At 48.3% G+C, this 27,695-nt stretch overlaps 1 protein-coding gene across 2 annotated transcripts in view; it reads right to left on the bottom strand.

Annotated features, from left to right (window-relative positions):
• Shal (Potassium voltage-gated channel protein Shal) overlaps nt 1-27,695 on the bottom strand; it is a 252,014-nt gene that overhangs the window by 192,718 nt on the left and 31,601 nt on the right. The gene's annotated exons all lie outside the window — the stretch shown is intronic.

Genomic DNA, 27,695 nt, shown 5'->3' with positions numbered 1-27,695 from the left:
TCATCTTTAATTCCAAACAGCTGTACTCCTATATCTTAATTTGACAATTCCGCACCTCAACCTTCCTCATTGCTCATAGCATACAACTTTGATACCTTTCAAGTTTTAGTAGGTTGATTAAAACTGTCATAATGGCATTCCTTCTGCTTACACCTTCAAAATATCTTGATAGTTAGTATCATCACTGCTTCTCCGACAGATAGGTTGAGGTGAGTTTTCAATGTTTTTGCACAGCTCCAGCTCATCCTTCTTGCGTAAACAGCACACTTCTACACACTTGGAAAAAGACCAGAAACCGACAAACACTGCGTTTTATCGCGTGCATAGAAGTTTGCTGCTTCCGCAAGAACAGAGGTCAACCAGTTTGCCCACATTTGTGGGCAAACTGGTTGACAAACCTCCTTGGCATGTTCATACTGCCCTCAGTTACCAAATCTGCCCACGTGCCACGTGAGACGTGCTACGCACTTTGTTGCGCATTACGCTTCTCAGAGCTCTTCCGGTGCGGCACACTCTACCTTCCTTTTCGCGTCGTCTTAGACTCCCATTTCCTAGTATGATCTCATGGCGTGCGCGTTTCATATACCAGGGTCCCAGCAACTTCAAGGTTGCTTCCATCTTTCTTTAAGAGGTTCCAACGCTCCCTCGTTCATAACAGCGTAAAAGCAAGAAAAGCGACGCGTACAGAAGATGCGACTCTGACCGCGTATTCTTTAATCCATTTTATCCTCCGCGTCCAATTCCATCTGGCCCTTTCTGGCACTTGTCCTAATGAGTGATCATTAAGCGGCTGAAAGCAGAGCTTCTTCCGTCCTTTACGAGTTCTCGTTTCTGCATTGCTGTCTACTATTTCTAACCAAAAGTGCCTGCGCCAGCTGCAGGACCTATTGATGTCGACCTCTATTTTTCTGCTCGAGAGTAAAATGCGTTTTTCCATAGTGTGTAATCTTGTAGCCGCATTGAATTAGGTTATGAAAAGCCGCCTTTAGACTGGCATTGCGATAAAATGAAAAAAAAAAGGAAGAGAAAAAAGAGAAAAAAGAAAAGAAGCCATTACGCAGGATTAGTTTACGTCGCCGAATAGTTTTCGTGACGTAAGAATATGGTTCAGGTTGTCGCTAGCGTGGAACATATATAACGTATATAACATATATAACATATATAACGTATTTGTGTTAAAGCGTGTCGACGCGAGGTTTCCGGTGCACAAACCAACTTTGAATAACGCGTCCCATTTCCGCGTATACGTATCGCAGTCCAAGTGTGCGTACCGAAACGGCAAGTTGGGCTAGTTGGTTGGGATTCATAGTAAGGTTCGTTACAGCGCAACACAAGACAAGGCCACACGCATGTGGACTTCTAGTTTGTTAGTCGGGTGAATCTGGCAGTGGTTTTGGTGTTTGCAGCAAACAAGTGTATGAAAAGTCGAGCTAGTTGTACCGAGTTCTGCGTTCCAATGAAAGGCGGGACAAATCGTGCAAAGACGGCATCAGTCAAGGTGGGTGAAACCGGAAGTATTGTGGCTACGCTTATCGTCCAGCCTTAAGTTGCTTTTAATTATATGTGATTTTATTTCCTTTGAATCACCCATACATGAGCTTTACATATAGAGCAGCGAATAACGCATTTAATCGAGCATGATATAATGAAATAAAGCAAGCGGCCTAATATAAATCAACAACATAACAGTATAGAAGAATAATACATAAAAAGAGTAGGTACGTGTGTTATTACACAGAACATGAGCGAGTAAAAATGAGATAGAGAAAAACATGACCGCACACTCAAAAAAAGAAAGAAAACAAAGAAAGAAAGGAAAAGAAAGAACGAGACACACAATCCTACCATCTTCGGCATGTCACCTTGAGTGTAGCAAGTATTGCTTGTCAGTTATAACTTGTACACGCACGCATAATTGAACGTATGACCTCAACTTAGTGATGTTTGATGACAGTAATCTTTTGATGCCCACCTGGACGAAGCGAGGTTTTCGCTCCGTCTACTTCGATACACAGAGGCTGCCATCAGCGCATACAACGCAGGCACTTCCTTTTTCTAAATTTCATTGGGCAAGCTCCGGCAGCGTCGCGGGAGCGTGGATCTGCGGACGAGATTATAGTCCACATGCCGCTGGACTGCTCCCTATATATGCACAACAAAGGTTGCAGCTACGCTACAAAGTTAGAGCGCTGGGCAACGATCCGTTGTCACTTAGGTGATTCATCACCAGCACTTAAATGCCAGGTTACCTGGCTACGCCATACTTCAAAAGAAAATTGCAGATTTAGGCGAAGCTTTTGTTTTAATGCGCTACTTTGACCATGACCAGTGAGCGGCGCTAAAAGGACAGCTTCCATTGCAGTTAAATACGTCTTTATTAATATATGTACCATTCATTCATTCATTCATTCATTCATTCATTCATTCATTCATTCATTCATTCATTCATTCATTCATAAGCACATGTGCTCGAGATATTAGGGACGATTTGGGCACGGTGACTCGCGTTCGTTGTCGCTTGTATTATTGTTGAGTTTGTTGAAGTCACAGTCTTTCGTTCTCCATCTGTTTCGTGCTCTGGCTACCACATTTCGAAATGAAACGAGCGGAGCAGCCGGAGGCACGCGCTGTTTCCAGCGCCTCCAGTTGGATTTCATTGAACCCTACCTGGTCGACTAGCTACCTACGCACCTCGGCACAGAAAACTTGACGAGATAGCACAACTTCTGATGCTGCGCTGGTGTACTCTGCCTGACCGTAGAAGACTCCTACTTTTTTCTTCTTCCTGTCTTTTTTTCTTTTTTTGCCCTATTCCTTCTTTTATCTGTACGCGTAGAACAAATCTTACTCTGTGTCGCTCTACATTGGAGACTGGTCCTGTCAATTGCCGAAAAGCTCTGTCACGCGTTCGGGGATTAGTTAGCGGGACGGGGGACATGTGCTGGAGGAGGCGCCATCGAAGAAGAGAGACCGGGCGCACCGCTCGAGTCGACGAGGCTCGGCTCGAGCCGCTGTAAGGCGGCGATGTCTGGACGGAATAAAAAAAACATAATAAAGAAAAGAAAGAAAGGGGGGCGTGTTCTTTAGCGGCGGCAGCAGCGGTGGATATCGATCACGAGCAGCACTTCTCGCGGTCCTGGCCCAGCGTTCGGCTTCGGCGGAGCCACCTGAACGCCACCGCCTCTTCCAACACTCACTCCCAATTTTCGTTCCCCCCGGTGCCATGGCGGGGCGTTCGTGGGTGCAAGACCAAAGAGGCAAACCCGCCGCTGTGGCGTTGAAGCTATGGCGCTCGGTTGCCTAGCACGAGACCACGGGTTCCGATTCACCGGCGGCTGCGGTCGCATTTCGACGGGGGGCGAAATGTACAAACGCTCGTGCGCATAGATATAAGTGCAAGTGGAAGAACCCCAGGCAGTGAAAAGTTATGCGGAGCCCTCCAGTATGGCGTATCTCATAGCTCGAGCGTCGCTTTGGGACGGATATAAATGGTGAAAAAATGAAATCGAAAAAATAACGAAAAAGAAAAGTAAGCAATATATATATATATATATATATATATATATAGAGAGAGAGAGAGAGAGAGAGAGAGAGAAACACCGCGTTTATACTTCTATGACGCGCTTCGTCCACAGCGCAGGATGGAACGATTATCAAAATATACCGGGTGTATACCACTTGAGCCAAAGTTTAGAAACATGCAAATGCAACGTAGCTGGGCAGAACCGAGGAAATGTTGTTTGCCGTCGCTTGGAGATACTCTGATTATTATTTTTTTGCACTCGGTCTTATTCCATAATTAGTCTCAATTAAATAATCTACTTCTCAAACATTATAATCAGATTAAAGGTGTCAATGAGAAAGTTGTAGAGCAACGTGAAAAACTACCGACACAGCAGATTTCGTCGCTCAATACGTGCTACATAAAAGTATTATTTTCCAAGCAAGAAATAAAGTCGCGAATACACAGAAAATTGCCGCGCGACTGGCCGCTCGAGGCACTCTGTGTGTATTCGCAGTCTTTTTTGATGCCTGGAAAAACACTTTTATGTAGCGCGTATTGAGCAAAAACTGTGTCGGTAGTTTTTCACGTTGCTCTACAACTTTGTCATTGACACTTCTAATCTAATTTTAATGCTTGAGAAGTTGATTATTTAATTCAGGCTAATTATGGAATGAGACCGAACGCAAAACATAATAATCTGAGTATCACCAAACGACGGCAAACAACATTACCTTGGTTCTGTCCAGTTACGTGGCATTTGTATATAGTTAAATTTTAGCACAAGTTACGTAGGACGCCCTATGTATACAGTCTGCACGCTGGAATAGTTATCACGTTAACCACGTAAAGACGCGTGTATTTGGGCCCATATTCACAAAGCAGTTCGTATGCACTGCCGCGGTTCATAAGAACTGGCAATGGTACACAGTGATAGCGATCATGTTATTAGCGTAGCCCGTCGGCCAATGACAATGAGTTCTTACTAATGATAAGCTTCGTGAATTCAGCAATATTTTATCTGTCATGAACTGACAGTGATGAGCACGGCTAATCACAGAGATAGCTTCATATATTCCTGTGTACGTTCGTTCTCGTGGCCAGCGACTGGCTCCTAGAACGGTTTTCCTTTGGCAAGCTAGCTTGGCCGGCTTTCTCAACGTCTCAAATACCAACCGCGTGAAGTAATGCGCACGCCTCGTTAGACGGAATAGTGTAACGATTATATTCTATTGATGCCAGTATTTCTTTCTTTCGCACATAGTCAGTCGTATAAGCCGTGTTTCCCTACGTTATCAGCAAGATTGGCCGGTTGTGGACGCTAAAGTAAATCTTTAACAAATATTTCTGGTGTCTTAATCTGCCAAAACCACGGCCTGATTATAAGGCACGCCGTAGTGAGGGACTGCGGTTTCACTTTGAGCACCTAAGTTCCTTAACACGTAACAAAATATAAGTAATACACGAGCGCCTCTGCATTTCGCTCCCATAGAAATGCGGCCTCTGCGGCCAGCAATCCAGCGACATCGTGCTTATTATGGCAGCGCAACGCCATTGCCGCTAAGCCACCACGGCTGGTCGGTTCTGGACGCGGGATGATAAGAAAGGAAGAGAACAGAGTGAAAGAAATTCAGACCGTGTATGTGTCTTGTTTGTTTGCCATGTAGCGGAGCGACTTCGTTCTCTTTTTTTTTGGGGGGGGGGGGCGAAATGGAGGGGTATCTGTGAGCGGCGTGCATATAAACTTCGAGCCCTGCGCGGTTCTAACCAAGCGCGCGAAATATGGCATCGAGAGAATCCGCAACGCCGAGGATTGTGGCTTTATTTCAAGAACCAAACGGCAGCACGAAGCTTCGTCAATATAGTGAGCGTGCAAAAAAAAAAAAAAAAAAAAAAAAAGAAGCCAACCTGGCGACTCAGTGTTATATGGCACGATAACGGGATTGTACTAGGGCTTGAAAAGGCTTGCTTTACACGGTCTCGCGACCGCGGCGGCGCATATCGTTAGAGGGTGTCAGAGATTCGACCACGTGATTTGCCAATAGTATACAGGGCCGACGATGTGGTCGGGCCCCAGCTTCTGAGCCAGAATCGTCGACTATAGCATGAGGGGGCCGAATTTGGAAAGGTTCTTTCGTTGGCAAGAGCTGTTTGCAATTGGCCTGCGCTGCCACCCTCGCTAATGCCACCCTCGCTAATGGGCTGAAATTGTAGCGAAAGAGTTTCTTTTGTGAATACGGACGCCGGAACGTATACGGCGGAATCCACAGTCAAATGAGGGAGCCATACTGAGCCTTGAGTCTTCGTGTCATGAACCAAGCGGGGGCACCAATGCTCAGATTCTCTTCTTTTTGGAGACAGTAACATTCTGTATCAGCACATGCGTGCGCCTTGAAGAGAGAAAGAGGGGTAGATAGGCGGGGGGGGGGGGGCGCTGATAGGAGTCCTCTTTTGGCGGCGCCAATCCGTATACCGGTTTGGTCACAGTTTGCTGGAGGAGGGCCCAAAAGTGGGTGCAAGAAGGCTACGCCTTCGGGATACCCGGACCGCGCTGCCATAAAAACGAGATTCATCTCGCGTAAATCGTAGCGCATGCTCAATTGAAGCTATCACCCTGTATAAACATTTTCTCTCATATTCGTGAAAAAACTCGGAAATTAGCAGTTTCTTCAACCCACCGCCCATTACCCCCTCCCCCCTTCCTCCTCGCAAAATAAGGCTTAAGTTAATAATAGACGGAAGACTTATCTGGACGGCACTGTGAGTGTCTTTATGTAATTTCACGTTTATCATAAAAATAAAGATGTGAAACAGTCCGCAACTCATTTTCTGTTGACTGAACGTTTGGAGAGAGGAACATGGGGATCATGAAGAAAGACGCTTAACCGAGCATCTCACGAGCTTGTTCTATCGTTTTAGGGTATCAGAATCCGATCATTAAATAATCAGAAGACATGTATTGCGCAGTATATATCGTAAATTTAAAAAAACATGGAGTGAGGTTCCTGATGAATGTTCAGGAGCACTCATTTGTTCTTCGCACTGAGTAAAATTATGTTTGAGTGTAACACCCTCATTACATTCTTAGTCCCGTATACCGAAGCAACAAGGTTTTTTTTTTTTCAAAAGGAGGGTTTACATATAGCGTAGAGCAGCCACATTTGACACCCTAGTTCGTGTGTTTTGGCGCTAGGCACTAGGATGCTATCGGCTATTGAGCTTCACAGTGACGCAAAATGACTAACCATGCTGGGACAGACGCAACTGGGCCACGGTATAGGGGCCAGTTAAGCGGAAATGTGCTGTCAACGCTGTTCGCAATGTTCTGGTCGATAGCGACGTCTCTATACAAAGCTGATTCTCTGGCAGCGCTTATGAGTAGTCCTTGCATGATTACTATATTTTTCTCTGCAGTAAGGTAATCAACCCTTGGTGAGGTTAGATAACATCGCTGCCAGTCTGCTTCTGCACCTTCCCGCCTCGGTATTCATGCACGGACTATTTCACGTTTATTAAGGCTGAATTCCTCCGCACTATTTATGATTCATTTTAGGGAGAACACGGTTGAAGTTAAATTCCAACGTGTTCGAGCACTGCGCCCCCCTTGTATGTACTGAATGCTAATACCTTAAGAGAGTCTGCCTATTGTACGTATATTTAACTGCATGCTGAGTACGTTCGCGTAAGTGTACTCTTAAACTATTGTTCCGTTTCCTCTGATTATTGATTTGCATAAATTATTTATTTACAAGCGAATATGAATTATTATTATTTAAAAAGTACAGAAGCTGACTAAACGTTCTAATCTCATCATCATACAAAAATACCAAGAACGAATACGTCAATGCTAGCATTGCGACAAATCTCCTAGAACGTCAGAGAATGAAACCGCGTGCGACTGCTAAACTGTGTCCACAAATCGCACGTAAGAAGTAATTGCGCACGATACAATATCTGCATTGCCTGCAGCTTAAAAATACATGCTAAGAAATACCACAAAACCATCAATAACCATGCGCTTCCTCTTCTCAGCAGGTGGTTCTGAACTCGTCCGTGGTATTTCTCCATCAAAACCCGGCGGCAGATATCAGTGCTGCCATGTTCGACTATCGCGCCACCAACCTTGGAATTCGCGCAAAGGCGAACGACTTTGTTTCCTGGCCTAACAAACATTCTTACTACGACCGCCCTTAGAATCGCAATAGTCCAGTCTCGGCTATTAGCGACACGCGCCTACACTGGGCGCCGTCGAGCTCTCGTCGAGTAATATGGCGCTTAAACAGCAAGATCGAAACCCACGAAGCGACAACCACATCATTACGTTTGGCTGCATACGTGCTGCGCAAGAAGCAACAGCGAAAGGCAGTCGGCGGATTCTTCGCGATTCAGCGCTAACGTTGCCCGCTCCAAAGTCGCCCCCCCCCCCCAAAAAAAAAGAAGAAAAAATAAACACGGTCACTTCGCATTACGGGAGCTGCGGCGCGGTCATTAGGCACCGCCCGACGCCTTTCTTTCGGTTGGCGACACCCCGGCCGTCCGCGCGCGAGAGGCAAAAGTCTCACCGCACGACGAAGCGGCTGCGAAGGAACGAGAGGAGGTGGCGATGCGGGCGGGGGGGAGGGGGGAGGGAAAGGAGTTCTGCTGGCGTTCGCGCGACTTCCGCTCGATGAAGAGTGAAGCCATTGATTAGAGCAGGCGCGTCAATGAGTCATCGACCAGGCCCGGCCGGGCCACAATGCGAGCGCGCCAGTCTTTCGCGGACAGACAACCGCGGCGCCCGCAAGTCCCGCTTATACGAGCGGCGCTCAAGAAGGAGGCGCCAGAGCGACAGTGATGGCTGCGATTCGTCCCGTCCCACATCCTCGCACAACCTACACTCCTCGTCCTCCTCCTACTCCTCGGCCGTTTCTCGACCTAAAGACTACTACGAGTTGCGTTCGCAGCTATTGAACGCATCTTGGCGGCGGCAAGTCGGCGCGAATCGGTGGAGAGCCGCCAGCCCCGCCTTTACGTGTAGAAATTCACGCGTACCAAATCTTCCTCCCCCCCCCCTTTACTTAAACTCTCTCCACGTCGACCGACGCCTTCTTGACTGCCGCTTTTGGGAAGAACGGCCCGTTTGTTCGGCGGAGGGACGCGGTCAAGCGCTTTCCCTGCAACAATGCGAGGCCACTGAATCGACCTCTCCGCTCTCGCACGACGTCTGTGTGACGACGCGGTCGTCGTATTTATTGCGTCGCCGTGACAAATGATTGGGGCACAATGGGACGGACGACGACGCGGACTGCCGCGTCGAGCGAAGCGTGAAGAAAGCGCTTTTCCGAGGCAGATCGGAACAAGCGATGAGTGCGAAGTTTCTGCGGGAGATGTGAACCGCGAGTCGGGGGTAGTTCGAAGGGCTCCACCGACTCGGAACTTGCGGAGCCATTCGCAAACAATTGACGGTTTTCCTGTTGTATTCCAGAGCACCTGGAATGATGTTAGCCGTGTGTCGTGTGTAGATCCACCCGTTATATGCTTGCACTGGGTCACTGTCTTGCATCTGACAAGAACGAGCACGGTGACAAACCTAAGACCTCAAAAGACTCCTTATGTTAGTGCAAATAATCCCGCGCAGCTCGGGGATCTACTTATGATATTACTGTGAGAGTAATCTTGCAACTCAAATTTATGTTTTTGTGTGTGCTCATGTGAGTATCCATCACAGATTGTGCACCAAAAAAATGACAGCGTAAAGCTTAGTGAAGCTTATGCATCCTTTCTGTATGCCCAAAGCCGGCACCCAATCTAAGTTCGCTATCCATAGATTGCTGCGTGGCGGCAGCCATGAAATTTTGAAAGCAGCTACTTAGGCTTTGAAGTGAAAACTTCATCGAGGTCAGAGGAGAATGCGAGTGCCTTCTCTCTAACCGGAAGCAGTCGACAACGTAAACGGTTGAAAGGTGTCGGCACCTCTATCAGAAAGCAAGGTTTTCCAATCTTCCATGTATTCCTCTTTCTTTTTTCTGCATGCGATCTACATCTCAAAAAAAAAAATGAAAGGTGTGGTAGAAGAACTGGGACTAAAGATGGCATTCGTTTTCTGGACATTGGACATACAAGCCAAGCGGTTAAAGTGAACACAATCATTAGCGTCCTTTAGGACGTAGTGAAGTTATAGTCGGTGACATACTAAGAATGCAGCGACAAAATGCCTCGCAGTTCAACTCAACAGAGCATCTAGCAGCACTTGCTGTTTACCTAGTCGGTTGAAGCGTGAGGTTGCCGCTTCCTTTCGTCTGTCTAGTGCCTCTGTGTTAAGATGTGATCGTGGAGAACTTGTATAGATGTGCAAGCCAATTACGTCCGTTTGTTGCCATGACGTCGTGGCGGAGGCGAACTTCTTTTTGATAACGGTGCCCTTCGGTAACTGCGTTTCGGAGTGCGGACGTAGAGACGGCAGGAGCACTGCGGTTTTGTTGCCAGAGGTTGTGCGGAACTATTAAGATGTCAGCTAGCTTGCAGTGGCAAAAGTGGAAGGTAGCGGAAAGTAAAAGGGGTTTATTAGTTCCAGATTTGGTCATTCTTCAATAGCCTTCTGTCCCTGCAGTTGTTAGTTCAAAAAAAATACTGAAATGTGCACTCGAAATTTCTCCTTATATAGTCAGCGCACATTCATCATTGTTTTGTGCCCAATAGCTTTCACAATTATAATTGTACCACGACCTATGTAAGCGTAAGCTACGCAGGATACAATTTGCGGTATATTGCTGATACAGGAATGAATCACGAGAATATTAGTTCTATCCTTACACGAAAGATATAATGGGTAGAATTACTATGAATCTCCATGCGGATTGAGACAGAGTCCAGGGAGCGAGATGTGACCCGAACATTGCCTAAAGTAAGCTTGCCAAACTCGAAGTATACATGGCCGCTTCATAGGAATGAAGAACAGAATAACATAACGCACTCACACATACCCAAGGTGCATGTTTAGTGAAAGCATTCGGCTTTTTAAAATTTTTGTATAGCGTCCATGCTATCCGTAGTCCATAGACTGCCCACATGTAAAAACTGTCTACAAGTCTATTTCTCCTGCATCACTTACGGATCAAAAATTCTGAAATGTGTTGTTCGCAAAACATCATAAACATTAGTTTGCAAGAATTGCAAAGCTATTAGTACTCAAGTTTTCTATAGACAATCTATGGACTCCATAGAAAAACATTCAGATATTTCAAGTCGTCGGCTAACCCCATTCTTATAAGGGCCCAGCGGGATGTCTGCTGAAACTTACTAGACCATTGTGTAGAAAAAATGTCCACACCTTGTTTGTAGATAATCTCTCTGCTTCGCAAAATAACGTCCTAAGACATTATATTGCCATCTAAAAAAAATTTAAGGTTTGTACAGGATAGATAGACCCAACCTATCCTTGATAGCTTGAGTTGGGATAGACCCAACTAGCCCCCCCATCTCTCTCGCTCTTTTTTTTTCCTTCTCTATTTTCCAGGTCGGCCCATGTTACCTGTTAATTTCGGTGCCGCCGTTCCCCGTCTTGCTTGACTCGCGTGGAAGCGTGGCCGTCACAGCGACGAGAAACAAATGGCTAGATTGCACGCAGGAGTCAGCGAGCGAGATCCCCAGCCATTCTCTACGCGCGCGCGCCGGAGGAATAAATGTCTGTGGGCACCGCCTGCCGACGGCAGTGTTTACTCTAGTTGCCTTGTTGTTCCCTTCCTCACTTGTTCTTCTACTTCCTTTCCGTCCTTTCTTTTTTTTTTCTTTTTTCTCTATCCCGCCTGCTGGCACCTCGGGGCATCTGCGTCTCCTTGTTTATCTGAACAAGAGGAACGTCTTAGTCACGCCTAGGTTGGGTGCATTCGCGTGCATTTCATTCACTGCCAACGCGCGCCTCCATTCTGCCTTTTTTTTTCCCTCCTTCACTCCGCTGCCTTACACGCGTTCCCGAGATCTCGCGTCACTCGAAGCGGGCTCGCCGCTGTCGGGCTACATCGTTGCGTGAGCCGCGCTGCGTTAGGGCAGGCAGTCCAATTTCATGCAGTGTATATAAGAACCCGCTTCCCCCGTTCGGGCTGTCGTCTATACTTCGGCCGCTACCGAATCGGGTTGACAGCTGTGATGGACGATCGGCCGCTGCCATCACGCTCTCGGAGCAGCTGCCGACGGGTGTAGGCGAGTTCATTCGCGAAAGTGGACATCACCCTTCGAACGTGCGGGGCGCCGGGCGTGGAGGAAGAAAAAGAAAGAGAGAGAGAAAATGTATCACAGAAGACGATCCGTCTGCGACCGCAGTCAGCGGGCAAAATATTTATCGTATGCGAGAGCCCCGATACACGTTGGATAGCTGCCGGCGTACGTGGGGTCAAGCCTTGTGTATACGTTGAAGGCGTGGGGAGAGCATGAATCGGCGCTTTTTGCGCAAACTGACCACGTTCGCTTGACCGTGAAGTGCGCAGATTGTGCAGAATAAGGTTCAGGGAAGAGGTGTGGGGGTGGGACTACGGGGGCTGTCTGAGAGGCAGCTGATGTGCAGCGTGGCAAGAATTGAAGGTCTGGTTCGGCTTCGGTGCCTAGTGCCGTTTTGTTTTCATACGCAGCGACATATTCCGAATCGAGAAAAGATCAAAGTCGCGATTCTGAGGCCATGTTGAAAGACCTGTGTTAGTTCTCATAACCGAAGACATCTCAGTTACATGGTCGATTTTCAGTCGGGTTTGTCTTACCGACTGGTATGCTACGAACGTGAAAACAATTTCCTTTGTTTAAGAACTACGGTTAGATACGGGAGACAGCATGTCCATGTATGTGACTAATGTAACCGTCTTCTTGTGTTTCTTTCTGAATGAATGTACGGAATAGCCACTACTCTTTTTTTGCTATTACTTTGCAGTACTCCCCAAGATCTTCGAAGCCGTTGCTAAACTTTCAATCCAAGCATTCCAATGCAGTAAAAAACGGAATTGCCATGTCGTGCCTTAAGTCTTCTCTCACCAGATCCTGCATGCACAATATGAGCGCGAGTTTTAATGCGCAGTTCCGGCGACTATTAGAAGCAGGTTATCCTAGTGTAGCAGTGGCCACTGTGGCTGAACACCTAAAGAAGTCGGTCTCGGGGTGAACGGAGGTGATTACAGAAAGCAGTAATAGCAAAAAAAAAAGTAGTGGCTATTCCGTACATTCATTCAGTGTCGCACAGGCTTAAAAAGTAGTAAGTAGATATGATGTTAATGTTGCTTCCACATCTCCCAATAAGCTAGGTAAGATATGCGCTGCCGTGCAGAGGAAGAAGGAGCAGGTAAAAGCCAAAAAAGAATAGATATTTGTCCAGCGAAACACAGTAAGAAGAACAGTTTTACTGACTGTCGTATGGGTGTGGTTTATGAAATTCCCCTTAGCTGTGGCCAGTTCTACGTAGGGCAAACGGGACGGTGTAGCAATCAGAGGCTAATGGAACATAAAAGGTCGTTAACCGGTGGATCGCCTTCTAATCTTTCCCTAAATTGCCAAGATTGAAACTGCACGCCAGAGTATGATGAATGCGCGAAATTGTACAGGCATAAGAATGAAGATACGCGTCTTATGGTAAAGGCAAGGCATCTCTATAACGGTGGAAGTGCATGCATGAGTCAGCCTTCGATTACTTTACATAAGGAAGAGATTAAGTGCCTTAACAGTTATCTCTCACGTAGACCGGCACCTGCACCCGACTGACACGTAGTGATACCATTCCTTAGCTTGCGCAGATGAGTTTTGTGTCTTCTTTCTTTTTTCGCCTCAGTGCTCCCTTCAGTTGATAGTCGGCGTTCGTGTTATCCACTTCTCTATTCTTGTGTCCTGTCTGCACGCCTCACCTCTTTTTTACATAATGAACAACACCTAGACGTCGCGTCACGACAAGCTTGTCCTTGAAAAAAGTGCGAAACATTTGTGCCTCTCATTTATAAAATCCCGATACCCTGGGCGTGTTCGACGAGCCGCTGGCTCATCGACCCAGCGCGTAGGCAGGCGTATTAATGGACGTTAAATACGAACGTCTATATGCAGACGATAGCAATGCGTGCTTCGAAAAGGCTACGAAACGCAGGGCTTAAATGTCAGTGGCCATCGGCGTCCTGAAAAAAAAGTGTGGTTTGCAGTTCAGCTCAAAGCAGTAAGAGCAGTATCTAGTGCAGTGCTAAGCGCAGGAACACTCTCAGCATCGCGTGCAGTGTAGAGTGAGGAGGAGAGATAGGAAAAAAATAGAGAGGTTAAGCGTCTGGTTTATTATTCCACGCAGGGATCGTGGGGTTAGGAAACGAAAAGAAAGGAAAGAGAGAGAGAGTCACGCCTACAATAGGTCACCGAGGCACGCAGTGTAAGTTGCAATGAAACACGTACGAACTGTGAAGAGAAATGAAAAAAAAATTGTCATCTACCCGACTGTAGCACGGGGCTACAAAGGAAACGCGTAAGCGTTTCTCAGAGGGTTTCGCAGAAATTCGCAGCTGAAGAAAAATTTGTCCTGCTCCGGGGATCAAAACCGGGACCGACACCTCTCCAATGCAGTCGCTGAAGTAACCGGAAAGCTAGCAACTCGCGGCGCGAGGACGAAATAATCGACAACTCTAAGCACTGGATATGGAAAATCAGCCCGCAAGGTGGAGAAAGTTTCAAGTAGGTCATGGGTTCGATCCCCGCAAAAAAAAAAAAGACATTTGTTTTCCTCAACTGCGAAGCTTTCTTTTTGGGAACCCCGTATGAGTTCCCTTTGTAGCTTCGTGCAGTACTTGAAGTGCACTGGCCTGAGAGACCGCTTTTCCCAGAGGGGGTGCGCACAGGCTGCAATATAAATGGCCACGCGGAGCACTACATCATCCATTGGCGTTGCTTTACAGCAGCGAGGAATATATCATAGGAGGAACTGGAGGCGAGAATTTCCTCTTAGGTTTGTGCAACGTGTAACGTTCCTGTGAGTGCCACGCATAGGACACGAAAGAATGCGCCGCGTCTTCTATCGTTTTGGGGGGAACTGTGCACCCCACGGGTGTGGCGCTGCGCACACTCTGTCGTGCGCAGTGGCACTCAGGTGCTGTCAGGCAGTGGCACTCGGGCGTGCTGTCAGCACTGTCAACCAGACTAACACCCCTTGAAGCATCAACACTACCAGCAGCACCACAACCTGCGCTGCCTTAAACCGTGCAGCGTAATTTCTAATGTGGTATAGTGTTTAGAGAGTCCCTGGGTCGAATGGTCGGCCGTTACGAACAACACTGCCGGAAAACTTCGATAAAATATTGCAGAGGAGATGCGCGAACGTGTTTTCCTTGTATTGTGCGCGCGGTTTATGTCGTTCAAAGAAGCATAGCTGTAAATAATATTACAGGGGCGCTGGATATACTCTAAGGTATTATGGAACACAGTTCCTGAAACGGCATCGCAGTAATGAAGCGCTCAGGGAGGACCGCATGCAAACGTGATTTGCCAGTTCACTCATTGACTCACTTGTGCGTTCATTACAGACGCCGGAAAAAACACGATAAAGACGTGCTTAGCGAATATCACAAGAACAGGACACATAAGCGGATTTGCCCCTTCGCTCACTGACTGACTCCTAATAATGATTTATTTAGGCATTCATTCATTCATTCATTCATTCATTCATTCATTCATTCATTCATTCATTCATTCATCTTGCAGAGCCATACTCGAATAGTGAATAAGGCTCCGATAAGTATCATATAACGACGACTTTACGCAACTACGTTTTGCACGGCACACCCCCCCCCCCCCCCCCAAAAAAAAAAAGAAGAAGAAGAAGAAAGAGTGGAACCAAGACAAAGCAGGCGGAGAAAGACACGATCGGTAAATCGAGAAACACCACGTAAATCAGTTTCGTTACAAAACTTTTCTGCGGGAAACTGCCAAGCAGGTGAAAACAAAAATGCGCCCTCGCGGGTTGCGCAAGTGCGGGCCGACTATAGACGTCAAAAAAAAAAAAATGATACGCTGGCAGCCAGCAGCGCGCGGGCATAGGTGCTCACTCGCGTTCTCGCAGGCGTTCCCCGTTACTGTGGGTGGCAGTGGGCGAAATGGTGCCGTATATACCCACGTAGTAGCCGCAATGTTCTAATAGTCGCGTTACCAAGCTTGAACACGCAATACCTACCGCCCCGCGGCACGAAACTAAAAGGAAAAAAGAAAGAAAGATAGCCTTATATATATATATATATATATATATATATATATATATATATATATATATATATATATATATATATATATACCGGTTGATTCTTTTGCGTACCCGCTGCCGCGGCACAGTGGTGCTCCGCTGCTCAGCACCAGGTTAATGAGGTATCACACATATTAAAAAAATAGTTATGTAGGTCCAACGCACGTCTTGGATTCTACGTGAAGCGGTTAATGAAAGGCTATAAATCTGCCCATTTCACTCCCGCGTCTTTAGCCTGTAAGAAAAAAAATGGCTGCAAATAATATTGACATGCGCTCTATAACGCGCCCATGCTACGCAGTGCTACACAGGCGGTGATCATCTCAAAGAGCTGGTTTGCGTTGGCACGATAAAGGTGTACATGTGATTGGCCTAATGGTTAGTGCGTCATACGCTGTTGTGCTGGAAGACCGAGGTTCCAATCCCCACCATCGAGAACGTAGTTCATGGGCGCTATTTGGCCGGATAACAGCAGCAGCTAGCAATGGTCAGGAAATGCCGTGAGGGTCCGTAAAGAAAGCTTCGCTTTAAAACACAGGTTATCAAAATTAATCCGGAGCTTTACACGAGCGCGTATACCTCATGATAGCACGCCATGCAATTGCGGGAAGTAAGCCCCATGAATCATGCCAACCGTGGATCCCATTCCCCATCCCTATACAGAGTAGCATGCCAGCAGTTATATACGCGCCGGCAAAATTCTCTGTTTTTCCAATAAAGAGCCCTCTCTCTCCCTCTCCCAACCGTGGAGAAAGTTAAAAAAATAACAACACTAGAACGTAGCGTCGCGTGGTCGTTTTTTAAAGCCTATTTGATAATACAGAATTATAAAACAAGGCTAATGAAGAAGAAACAAGATTGCGTGATAGACAAAGCATTCATTACCAGCGTCCCGGCGCTTTGTGCAGAGCGCGGGAAGTGGCGGTGACCCGGCGCGGGCCGATCTTGGGGCAAGCGTCACTAAGAGCTGCCACGAACTAAGCACCGCCTTGAAAGATCCGGACACCGTGTGCAGGGCCTTTTTCCCAAGAGTCGGCGCGCCGACACTAATCGAATACGGCCGACGTTTCCTTACTTCCTCAGACACTCTGAAGGGAAGACGAGAGAGACAGAGAGAGTCGGCGTCAGATCAGGTTTCTTTGCAGATGCTAGCTTCCTGACGTCATGTTCCTACCTAGATTTTTTTTCTTTCTTCCTTTATGGGTTTACGCGTAGTCTGGAGGTCGTGTTGAACGACGTAACACTAACAAACACACCGGAAGAGTTTGATTATCTCCCAACGCCTGCACGACCTATGAAATTATGCAATAACAACAGGGAGACAGGAAGGGGATATGGAGGGGGGGGGGGGTAGCTGTTACACGAGTCCATACTATATATGAGAGAGGTATGGAGGTGAGAGCGTGCTAAGGCGCTGGCACGGCGGCAAATGTGTACGAGTGTCGTTGGTCCCAGTCGCAGCCTCTGGGGCTCAGATCGGTCTCGTTCGATGCCAACCGGGACTCAGGGGGGAGGGGGAGTGATGGGGAAGGGGGGAGAGGAACTGGAAGCACGGGCCAGCGAGCGCCATCGGGAACCGCGGGCTGCCGGCTATAAATAAGACCACGTCGCCCAACGCACTCACGCACGCACACACATATTGCACTCGCAAGCCCAGCAGCGCGGGCAGGGAATGGAGAGGGGAACAATGGACGAGATACGGGAGTTCGCCGCGCAGGACGACGCCGACAACGAACGACGAACGCGAGCCACCGAGCAAACGGCCCAGACGTGTCCGAATAACCAAACGTGGTATAGCGAGGACGCACTGACGAGAAGCACGGCGAATGGCGGGGACAGGGCGAAGAGAAAGGGTCCGAAAAATCGACCTCACGCTTTCCCCATGTCCGAGTCGTGGCTCTTGATTCCTCCGATCGCTGCGGCGTTCCTCTTTTTTGGCTCAAACAGTTGGGGGCAGCATGCGTGGACGTCACATGCTGACCAGAGAGCTCGCGTGGGTGAGCTGGCATTCCAGTTGAGAAGCACGCAGCTGAGGGAGTGGAGTTGGCCACATTCATGTAATCACGTAATGATTCGAACTAAAAGCCGGTGACCCATTACAGTAACGGAGTGGGCGGGTGTCAGGAGAAAGGAAACCGAGCTGAAAGCGTCACGGACGTAGATCGTGAACCTGAAATTCTTAGACCTGAGAGCCTTTAGCGTGATTTCTTGCGATCCACCGAACTCGGCGAACGGCTATAGCACTTCCTTATTTATCTTTCTGCGTTTTTTTCGTTTTCTTTTATTCTCCCCCGTTCTTTCTGAGATCCATTTAACCCACTCCCGCGCAGGGTAGCAAATAGGAAATTTTCCACTGAATAATTTCCCCACCTGTCATCTCTTCCTGCTCGGTAGATGTAGCACTGAGTCGGCTGGCAAAAGACATAGCTTTTATAACCGCAGAAGGTGTATGAGCAAAAAAAGTAAGACGCATGTTGAACTGTTGGCACTGTCTCCATATCGGATTGTTCGACTGACTCGATCGACTGACTTGCGTTTATTTGCAGAAACTGCCCCTGTGTTGCTGCTTTCTCTGTTTTTTTTCTCTCTCTCTATGATGACTGTTTAAGGAGGTATTCAAAATGCACTTTATTGTCAGAACGTTTTTCATATCACCTCATATTACCATACCGTGATCATGGAAGAATTTCTTGTTTGTTGAGAAGTGGGTGACACAATAGTCTCCTACATTTTCAATTACATCCAAATAAATCAGTGACTCGCACTGCTTTCACCATACGCTGCCTTGCAAGGCTAGATCCGCCTGCAGCCTAACGCATCCTCCTTCTCAGTCATGCGCTGTCTCCTGCAAACTTATCACAATGAATTTAGAGATTCTCCTGATTGTCCCAAGAAAGAGAGAGAGAGGGAGAGAGTCCGTTTGAAAGAACGCAAAGAGGTAGGTTTGAGCTATCCTGCTCTAGCCTCCTGCTCTGCGCTGGGTTTGAGAGGAATAAGCGCGCAAAGGTGTACTGATGAAGACAAGATCCCATAGCAGGATCAGAATGCACCATGTGAAAGTTGACACGTTCATTCAAGGGACAGTTCATCGTTTTATTTCTCAACGTCTCAAGTTCTACCACAACTGTGTTTACCTATCGGCAACCTGAAGGTGTCCCAAGTGACTTCTTTACAAATGAGTACACGCACTATGGTATAGCTGTAGTGTTGGAATGGTCCGGTGAAGTCAACTTGTCGGATTGACATCAACAGACATGTGCGATTACTTTTTTACCGCACGACAGTTTGTGTTTTAGGGACGTGTTGTTCTCTCTCATCTATCTATTCTCTTGTTTTCCCTTCCCAGTGTGCATTGCAAACAACCGGACGTTTTCGTGGTTAACTTCCTTACTTTCCTCGGTTCATAATCTCTCTCTCTCTCTCTACAGTGAACTCCTGGTTTTGGTACTGCGGGTGTCATGCACCTCATCCCCTAAACAGCCGAAACAGTTTCAACACTTTTATTGGCTGCTGGAGTTTAACACCCCGAAACAACAGAGCACAGCGAAATGCATAAAAAAAAAAACGTCCGTGTACCGTGCGTTGGGTGCACGTTAAAGATCCCCAGGGGGTGTAAATTAATCGGGAGTCCCCACAATTGCGTGCCTCACTATCATAACTAACAGAAAACTTGAGGTGTGTCGAGCGGACGCGAGCGTGTCAGCGTGTGCACGAAATCACAAGTTTGCGAGAGATGAAACTTCACTTTGATAAATGACAGTGCGCAATAAGGGTGCCCGTGACGCACGAGCCCGCAGCGGTCGAGACGTCGCAATCATCATACTCTACGTACGCCATCGCATACTCGGAGGGTTAGTGGTGGCCTATAGTTTTTTCTTGCGATTCGCGTCCGTCGGTATACGGTCACCGTGGCCGGAAGTCGAACTCTCCAACTCAGCAGCAGAACGCCGTATAGTCGCAAAGCTACTGCGGCGAGTTGCAAACGCACTTTACGAAGTCAAGCACATTCAATGGCGGGCGTAACGACCGCCCTCCTAACGGTGCATGCAAGCAGCCTACGACAGCCTAGCTCGTTTGCAGCAAACTCCGGGTTGCGTCATTATTCGCTTCATTGTGTTACTCGAGTAAGTGTTGGTACCCTTTGTTCGCGAAGTAAGATCTCTCCCCGGGCAGTGTCGAGGCGGCCCGATCACGAGCAGCATTAGCTGTGCTTTCTTTTTTTTCTTTCTTTCTTCTTCTTCTAGCTCGAACACTGAGCAGCAGGTGAAATTGGCTACCCGCGCATCTCTTTCTTGCAAGTTAGCGAATACTCTACGCGGGTTAATTAACGCGTGTGACAGCTGCATGAGACGTTCTGTGGCTCAGCAGTTTGGAGTGTTCATCTATGGTGAAGCGGCCGCTGAGCGCTCGTGTTTGACCCCGAGCTATATGGCACACACACTACTCCGAACATCGACCGCAGTGCGCCCGATGCAAGCGCGTCACGTGATTGCAGCAATGAACGAAATGGAGGCGGCGGTGCAGAGTGCGAGTTTCGCGTACCGGATTCCTTATCTGTTTTTTTTATCTTCTGCTGATCTATATGCTTGGTTAGCTGCCTTCCAGACGCAACAGGTAACCCCGGTGACCGCGGTGGTGTTGCCACGATGGCGACGCACGAGATAACAAAGCCACGGAACACCCCCCCCCCCCCTCCACCCCATTCCCCGCCCCCTCGTAATGAATAACAACTTCTTTCTTTTAATTAAAAAAAAATTATGGAGTTTTACGTGCCAAAATCAATATCTGATTATGAGGCACGCCGTAGTGGGGGATTCTGGATTAAGTTTGACCGCCTGGGCTTCTTTAACGTGCACCTAAATCTAAGTACGCGGATGTTTTCGCATTTCGCCCCCATCGAAATGCGGCCGCCGTGGCCAGGATTTCATCCCGCGACTTCGTTAAAAAAAAAACGCGTAAATGTAGTGATGAAGTACTTAGCAGGCAGGTTCAGCCACGCGCTCGTCAGATTTATGGGCGCTTTCACAACATGCAACGCTGGCGGCAGAGAAATAAGGACGAGCATAACACGAAGACCCGCCACACGAACGCACGTGTCAACGCTGTCGCTGTCGCTGTCAACGCGGGCTCTGACAGCGCGTCCCGAGTCTTATACACTTGGTCGGCTCCGCAGTAAGCTAATGCTCGGTTGCGATTTCCGAGCATCATGGTCAATGCTGGCCACAGCAGTGTCCACATCTCCCGCTTGGTGGCGTTGCAAGACATGCAGCAAAATGTGACGTCTGTTTACGGTACACGTTCGCGTGGCAACATGGATGTCGCAGATAGACCATTCTGGCGTTCTTGCACGAAATGCTCTACTCTACTCCCATGTGATTAAAGCTATTAGAAAGTGTGCTCATTAGACTGCGGAAACTTCGCCGCTACCATTCGTGGTCGTGCCAAAAGATAACTGCACTCGGCACGCTTCTAACGTAGACTGCATGTTTTCTAGTTAAAACAGTGCTTTCGGCTTTCCGAATGCACTCTTTGAAAGAGGGGTCTTAAGGATGCGAGTCAACATAGTTATGCTGGAGGTTGGCACCAAAGTATTTCGCGTCGGCTTTACCCTTACTCGGTTCCTGTCTTTTACCAGCCACGGTGGTTGAGTAGGCACATTGGGTCACCACGGCATGCAGCATATATGAACCGGGGTATAGTGTGTCCTACTGCTCAGCGCGAGGTCCCGGGTTCGTTTCTTTGCCATGGCTTCTACATTCCGACCGCCAGTGGAACGCAGACAACAAGAGCACTTGTGCGCATTTTGAAGAGGCTTAGATGGTCAAAATTGGTGCAAACACCTCCTCCTCCACCCCCTCCCCACCTTCTACAGCATCTTTCATAGAACACGTGTTGTCTGTTTTGGGACGGTGAAAAAACGCCACCAATCAATAAATCGATCAACGAAATAGTCTCGCTTGTTCTTCGCCCGCACCGAGTCGTACGCGATGCGCTCGTACCGAGAGCATGACTTCAGAGAACGACGAAAAACAAGCAGCCAACACAGGGTCAAAACGGCCAACTTCAGCGGTACAACATATAAAAAAATAAGGAAAGAAAGAAAAAAGAAAAGCACGCGTCGCCTGCACAATGTGTATAGCCAACAACGAAACAAAAGGAGATGCAGAGAGACACCCGTGCTCTGTCCTACGCCCTTGTGCCGCGCCTTATCCCACAAGATCCGCCCGTAATCCAGAGACTCGGGAAAGGTTGGAAGGTCGTCGCAGCACTCGAGCGACCGCACGCACGGTCCATCGCGCCTTCGGGTGACAAGGCGGAAGATCGTTCCTGTCGGGACCGGCGCGGCGGTGAACATGACAGAGCGAGTGGGTCGAGACGGCCACAGCTGCGTCGACGACGGCGCGACCGTTTTCCCGAACTTCTGCGCAAAACGACCCGCAAACGCAAAGGAGGAGGAGAGCGACCGTCGTCGACTCTCGCTCGTGCTTTGCTCCGAGTGCCGCTTTCCCCCCCCCTCCTTCCCCATTCCCACTCCCTTCCTTCCAGCGCCCGCGGAGAAGGAGAAGTCAAAAACCACGCGAGAAGTCCGCGGAGAAAAGAGGAACGAAGAAAAGAAAAATCTCTGTTGAGGTGAACGCATTCGGAAACGTTTGGTGACACTTCTCTTTCTCTCTCTCTTTTCCGCTCTTTCAGTGGGTACTCGGCGCTGGATCGATGGTCGGGGGCGGTGGCGTCTTTTCGAGGCGCCGCTATTCGCATATCCCGGGGCCGAGCGGGACACGGCCTTGATCCGAATTCGCCACTGGGTCAAGTGGTCACAGCTGGCTGCGGCAAGAACCAGATGACACGGCGATGCACTGTCGTGTTCCGAGAACACCTACGTGGCTGCATATTAAATTGTACCGAGAGAGACGACGCGGTGAGAGAACGCGGTTTGTTGAACCATAGATGAGGTTAATTGAATTAGATCGTGCCAAGGAGCAGGCAGGTCGCCGCTAATTCAGGGAACCGCAGTAGGCAAACAAACGCAGGTATAACCGAGCCTTCGGTGGCTAAATTTCCCATAATTTGCAGCTAATAACTAACTAACAAAAAACAACAAGACAGTTGTGAACGATGTTTCAATCGTGACTCAGTATCAGCGAGAAGCGCAGCTTAGTCGGATTGAGCGTGTGCATTATTACCTTTTTTATTTTTTGACCAAATGATGGACGAAGTATATTCCAACATATATCCCTATACTTACACGCCTATACTAGGGATGCATTCTCGGGACAAGGAATGCAGAGACAATTTACAGATACAGAGCGTCTCAGACTACTCCATCAGAGCTTCGAAAGCGGTGAGTTAGGATTAAGTCTTATACTGGTTAATTCATTTCTTCCCCGACGATTATCCTTTTACGGCGATTTTCTTTTTCTGTTTGCATAAGGCGACGGTAGAATGCATCTGTAATCTGAGATCGCGGACGCCCGGAGTAGTAGGTAAACGTCACATTGCACGGCCCTCGTAATATACCGCTGAGCAAGAGTGCAGCTTTCGGCCACATATTATTTGACGTTTGCGGTAACTTCAGATTACTTACGGTTGCAACAGTGCATTCTACTCGACGGGCGTGCTTTTATATCAAGCATGTCCCTTTTTGGCATCATTTCGGTGGGATGAGGTGATACCTACGTTACTGCGATATAGCCTTCACCTGGATCCCAGTCAATAATTTCAGAAACATCGTCCTGAGTGAAAGAACCGGCACTCCGAAGCGTATAGTCAGCTGATACAGCTAGATATTATTGCGATCGCAAAAGGTGAAACATATACATACGCACGGTATCACTCGCAGAGGTCAACAGCTCTATGCAGAGCGTCGTCATCGGAACGTGGTGACATGGGACAGGACTCGGGCCCGCAAACTTTTTTATCAGCACGAGGCCGCCATGTCCCCTGAGACTACGGGGCGGATGAATGCATCAATGTCGTAATTAGGATTGGAGGTAGTTTGTCTCTGGTTCGCCGTGGTGCATTAGCGAGGGATCTAAATCACTTTATGTCACTTCAGCCACGACTCAATAAACAGAACCGAAACAATAGTACCGCATCAGCCGACTACTGAGCAGTCATAGTCGAGGACAACCTAATAATGGAGTGGCACGGCCGCTCAATGAAAAGTACACACATCGAGCGGCCGGGGTAGTGGCAAATACACCGCTGTCATTTGCACAGATGCGCTCGCTCATTTCTGTGACGTCATAGTGGGGACGAACTTCTTTCAACATCGGCATCTCTTGGGAATAGTGTTTTGTAGTGCAGAGAGCAGGTGTTTGGCGAAGCGTTGCGGACAGAGGTGGTACTGACTGCTTATAGTTGTCGTCGAGTAAAGTGAATTACTGACCGTTTCATAAAAAATTATGGAACATGAAATGAGCGCTACCCATTTTTCATTTCTGTACAATGCTCCTTCGCGAGTTTTGTCGTTAATGATTTCTACACGCATGATTCCTCGGGCGTAAGAGAATTCTTCAGCTTACTTGAGGTTCAGCTGAACTTTGACAGCGCGTTATATACATGCTCGTCCGAAAAGAAATGCTTCCAATACAATTTGAAGAGCCCGTGCAGATCAACCACACGTGCAGGCAGGCCGGATGCTCTGGGAAAAGGCAATATCGTGCACGGCCGTAGAATAAGCTGTATGCTTCAAGCCGAAACAATGGGTCTGTGCTCCGCAGTCCACGAACGGCGTTTATCTGCGTGCCGGTTGCCCTAAATCAAAACGCGCATGCGCGGTGCCTCTATAGCTGCGACGCCACTTTATAATTGCGATCACATCATTTTAGCGCCGCTTTCTCCCTAATGTTTGCGTTTAGCGAGAAACTGGGATGCGCTTGACTTCCGCTCGCATGAGTGTTCACGCGTTCCGCGTACGTGGCTCCTGCCGCGTCAGAGCATACAAGGTCCTCTGCGCCTTCTTTTTTTCTTTCTTCTATACATTCAATGTATTACCCAATCTGTAACCAAAGAAAAGGCAGACGATAACGAACCCACGGCCGTTTAAATTTTATTTTCTTCCGCCACTCCACATCGAAGGCAACATCTCATGCCCCTCCTATTGTGACCCTCCCCGTAAACGATTCAGTTCGTTTCAGTTCGTTTCATTTTGAGACCGCGAGGCTTAATAACGAGAGAATACAAAGAAGGAGAAAGGAAAGCGCGCGCCCGCGCACACTCGCGGTGCTTCACCGGAGCGTGACAAGCTTCAATTAAATGTGCTCGAAGGGGTTGGAGTACAGAAGGGAAGAGGTTGGCGTGTGTTGTGTTCCGTTCTTTTGGTTATTATTATCCTCTTTTTTTTTTTTCTGGGTTTCCCCGATCGGCAGGCGAAGTCGGTCTCGGAGAGGCAGTCGTGCAAAACAAGGGAGACAGATGCAGCGGCGCCCCCTCGCCTCTTCTCTCTCTCTCCCCTCTTCCGCCTTCCGCCGCGACGCTCCACCCTTTTTTTCGGTGGCAGGCTGCCAGAACGCCGGTCGTGAATCACGGCGCGTCGCGTTACGAGGAATGCGGTGCATACTTATCGCGCGCGGAGGAGCGTCGCTTAGAACGACCCCGTTTTTAAGGGCTCACTTTCCATCTCGCCCGAACGACGTGGTGGTCCTGCGAGGTGAGGGGGAAAAAGGAAGGGGAAAGACGGGAGGGGGGGGGGGCGCCGCCACCGTTTTGACGTTGTTCTTTTGCAGCGCGGTACCGGCTCTCGTCGCACGCAGCTTGTTTAGAGGCCCAAAGGTTCTTTCCATCTCTCTCTTTATTTCTTTCTTTTTTTTTTGGGGGGGGGGGGGCTGCAAGCTGGGCTCTCCGTTTTTAGCGACGTCCGGGGGGCGAGGCAGTAAAAATGACAAATGCCGCGACGTGAGGTGGTTTGATTTTAAAAATCACTTCGTGCTCGACGGACCGCGTCGCTTTATCACACGTGACAGATCTCGCGCTAAGGAACAAGGGACACGTAAGGGTTAAAAAAAGAAATGCCCAACGGCGGGGACCTGTTTCAGTGGCGCGGCACCAAAGAAACAAACGAACAACAAAAACGTGAGATTTCTTCATCCGTTCATACTTTCTTCTTCCAGGAGGTGTGTTGCCAGCGACGCGACCAGATGCGGTGAAAAAGGCTACCAGGATACCACTTCACTTCGCAACCCTCCCCTCCCCCGAGCTGGGCTACAGAGGACATGGGTTCGACTACTGCGTCCGTGAGGGGCGTGAATTTCAACGTGCAGTGAGGGGCAAGTATTCGCCCGCTTCGCTCGCCGTTAACGCGTTGGTATGCACTCAACTTACCGCGTGACGTTCTTGTAGGAGCAAGGACGGCACGCTATTTCTCTCTTCTCATAATGATCTGGTCCTCAAACAAACAAACAAAAAAACTCGTCCGCAGAGCTAGACTACGTTTGGAAAGAGTATATGGCCCTGGAGTGTAAGTTGCGACTGCACTTCAGCCGAACATAAAAACGTGATCACGCGAACGCGCGCGTCTCGTTACGTCGCGTGAGTTCGAGTTGGAGCTCTGTCCTGCCTATTTCTCCTCGTCTCATGTCTCTCCTTGCGGGTAATTTTGTGCAAGCCCTCGAGAACGCCCCAACAAGCCCATATTTGTCGTCATTAAATATGTGCACACGAGCGTGAAAGCGCTGCTTTGAGTGCGATCTCGAGCGGTCTCGACAAAAAAAGGTGTCCGCAATTCTTACTCGTTCGTTTCAACGAAAGTGACAATAACGAGGCACGACTTGTAAAAATGGAAAGCGTCATCCTCAGTGCGCGGCTGTCACGACCCTTTGCGTTCTGTGTTCGTCTGCAGAAACACTTCGTTTAAGTGCTGGTTACGGCGAAAAGTGCGAACATAAACGTGTGAGATGCCTTGCTCGCGGAACCTTCTGTAACGTATTGTGCCTGCACGGCACTAAACTCACGCAATAAAACGCGACGGAATTACTGCATTTCGTCGTGCGAGAACAGTAAGTCGCGTTTTATTGCACGATTTTCTGTTTGGATTCCCATCAGCAGTTCCTCTGCAGGTAAGCAAGTGCATTTGAGCTGTTCGTGCTGTCGGGCCTAAGCAAAACTTTGGAAAACGTACATAAGCCTGGCGAAAACGCTTCGAACGTTACCTGTGGGTAGCACTTTTGGCAGGTACACGCAAATTGCGACATGGGGTGCGCGCCCGGCACGCTAATTTGATGCGCCGGGACAATCCAGGCGCGACACTGTGTCCTTATGACCCCGCAGCACAGCTATCCCATTTCGCGATTAGGAGGCCAGTGTTCTGCTAGTTTAATTAAGAGGAAAACTAGCCTGCATAGCTGCAGACTGCTGTTTTCGCTCAGTGCCTTTTCTTTCCGTTCTACGCTCAAGTAAATGGGGAACCCAATAGGACTACTGTAATACCAGGACGGCAAGATATATGTTGAACGCTGTAACACGTTAAGAGGACTTTCGCTTTGGGTAGAAACAGTGCAAAAGATAAATGGATGTAAGAAATAAGTAGACAACTGTCTGTTACGTCCATTCTTTTTTAGCTGTTTCTGCTTAAGTCATGAACCAACCAGCACAAATGCGTACGCTTCCGCACGAATTCTACGCCTGTTATTCATGGGATCGTTTAGGCTGCTGATGGTGGAACTTTGTTCGGTGCGTTCGCAGATAACAATCGTGTTTTAAAGTTTTGGTACCAGTTAATTATTGCGCGTCATAAAATTCTACCTTTCTGTTCGCGATTAGCGATTGCATGTATAATATGCTAACAAAGAAAACGAGATCGAAATATGAACTTAGCACGCTTTATGGTATCCTTGACCCTGGTTACAAATAGCAATATACAACATATTTAACGACACCCTCCCAGCCTTCCCCCTCGGACCGGGAGAAATAGAAACCAGTCTCCCCTTCGTACTCTGCATCCACCACCAATAAACTGGTGTCATAACTAACGCTACT

Source organism: Dermacentor variabilis, chromosome 6 (genome assembly GCF_050947875.1).
Source record: "Dermacentor variabilis isolate Ectoservices chromosome 6, ASM5094787v1, whole genome shotgun sequence".
Classification (NCBI taxonomy): domain Eukaryota; kingdom Metazoa; phylum Arthropoda; class Arachnida; order Ixodida; family Ixodidae; genus Dermacentor; species Dermacentor variabilis.
Note: the sequence above shows the minus strand (reverse complement) of the source record. Positions and strands in the feature narration are given on the sequence as shown.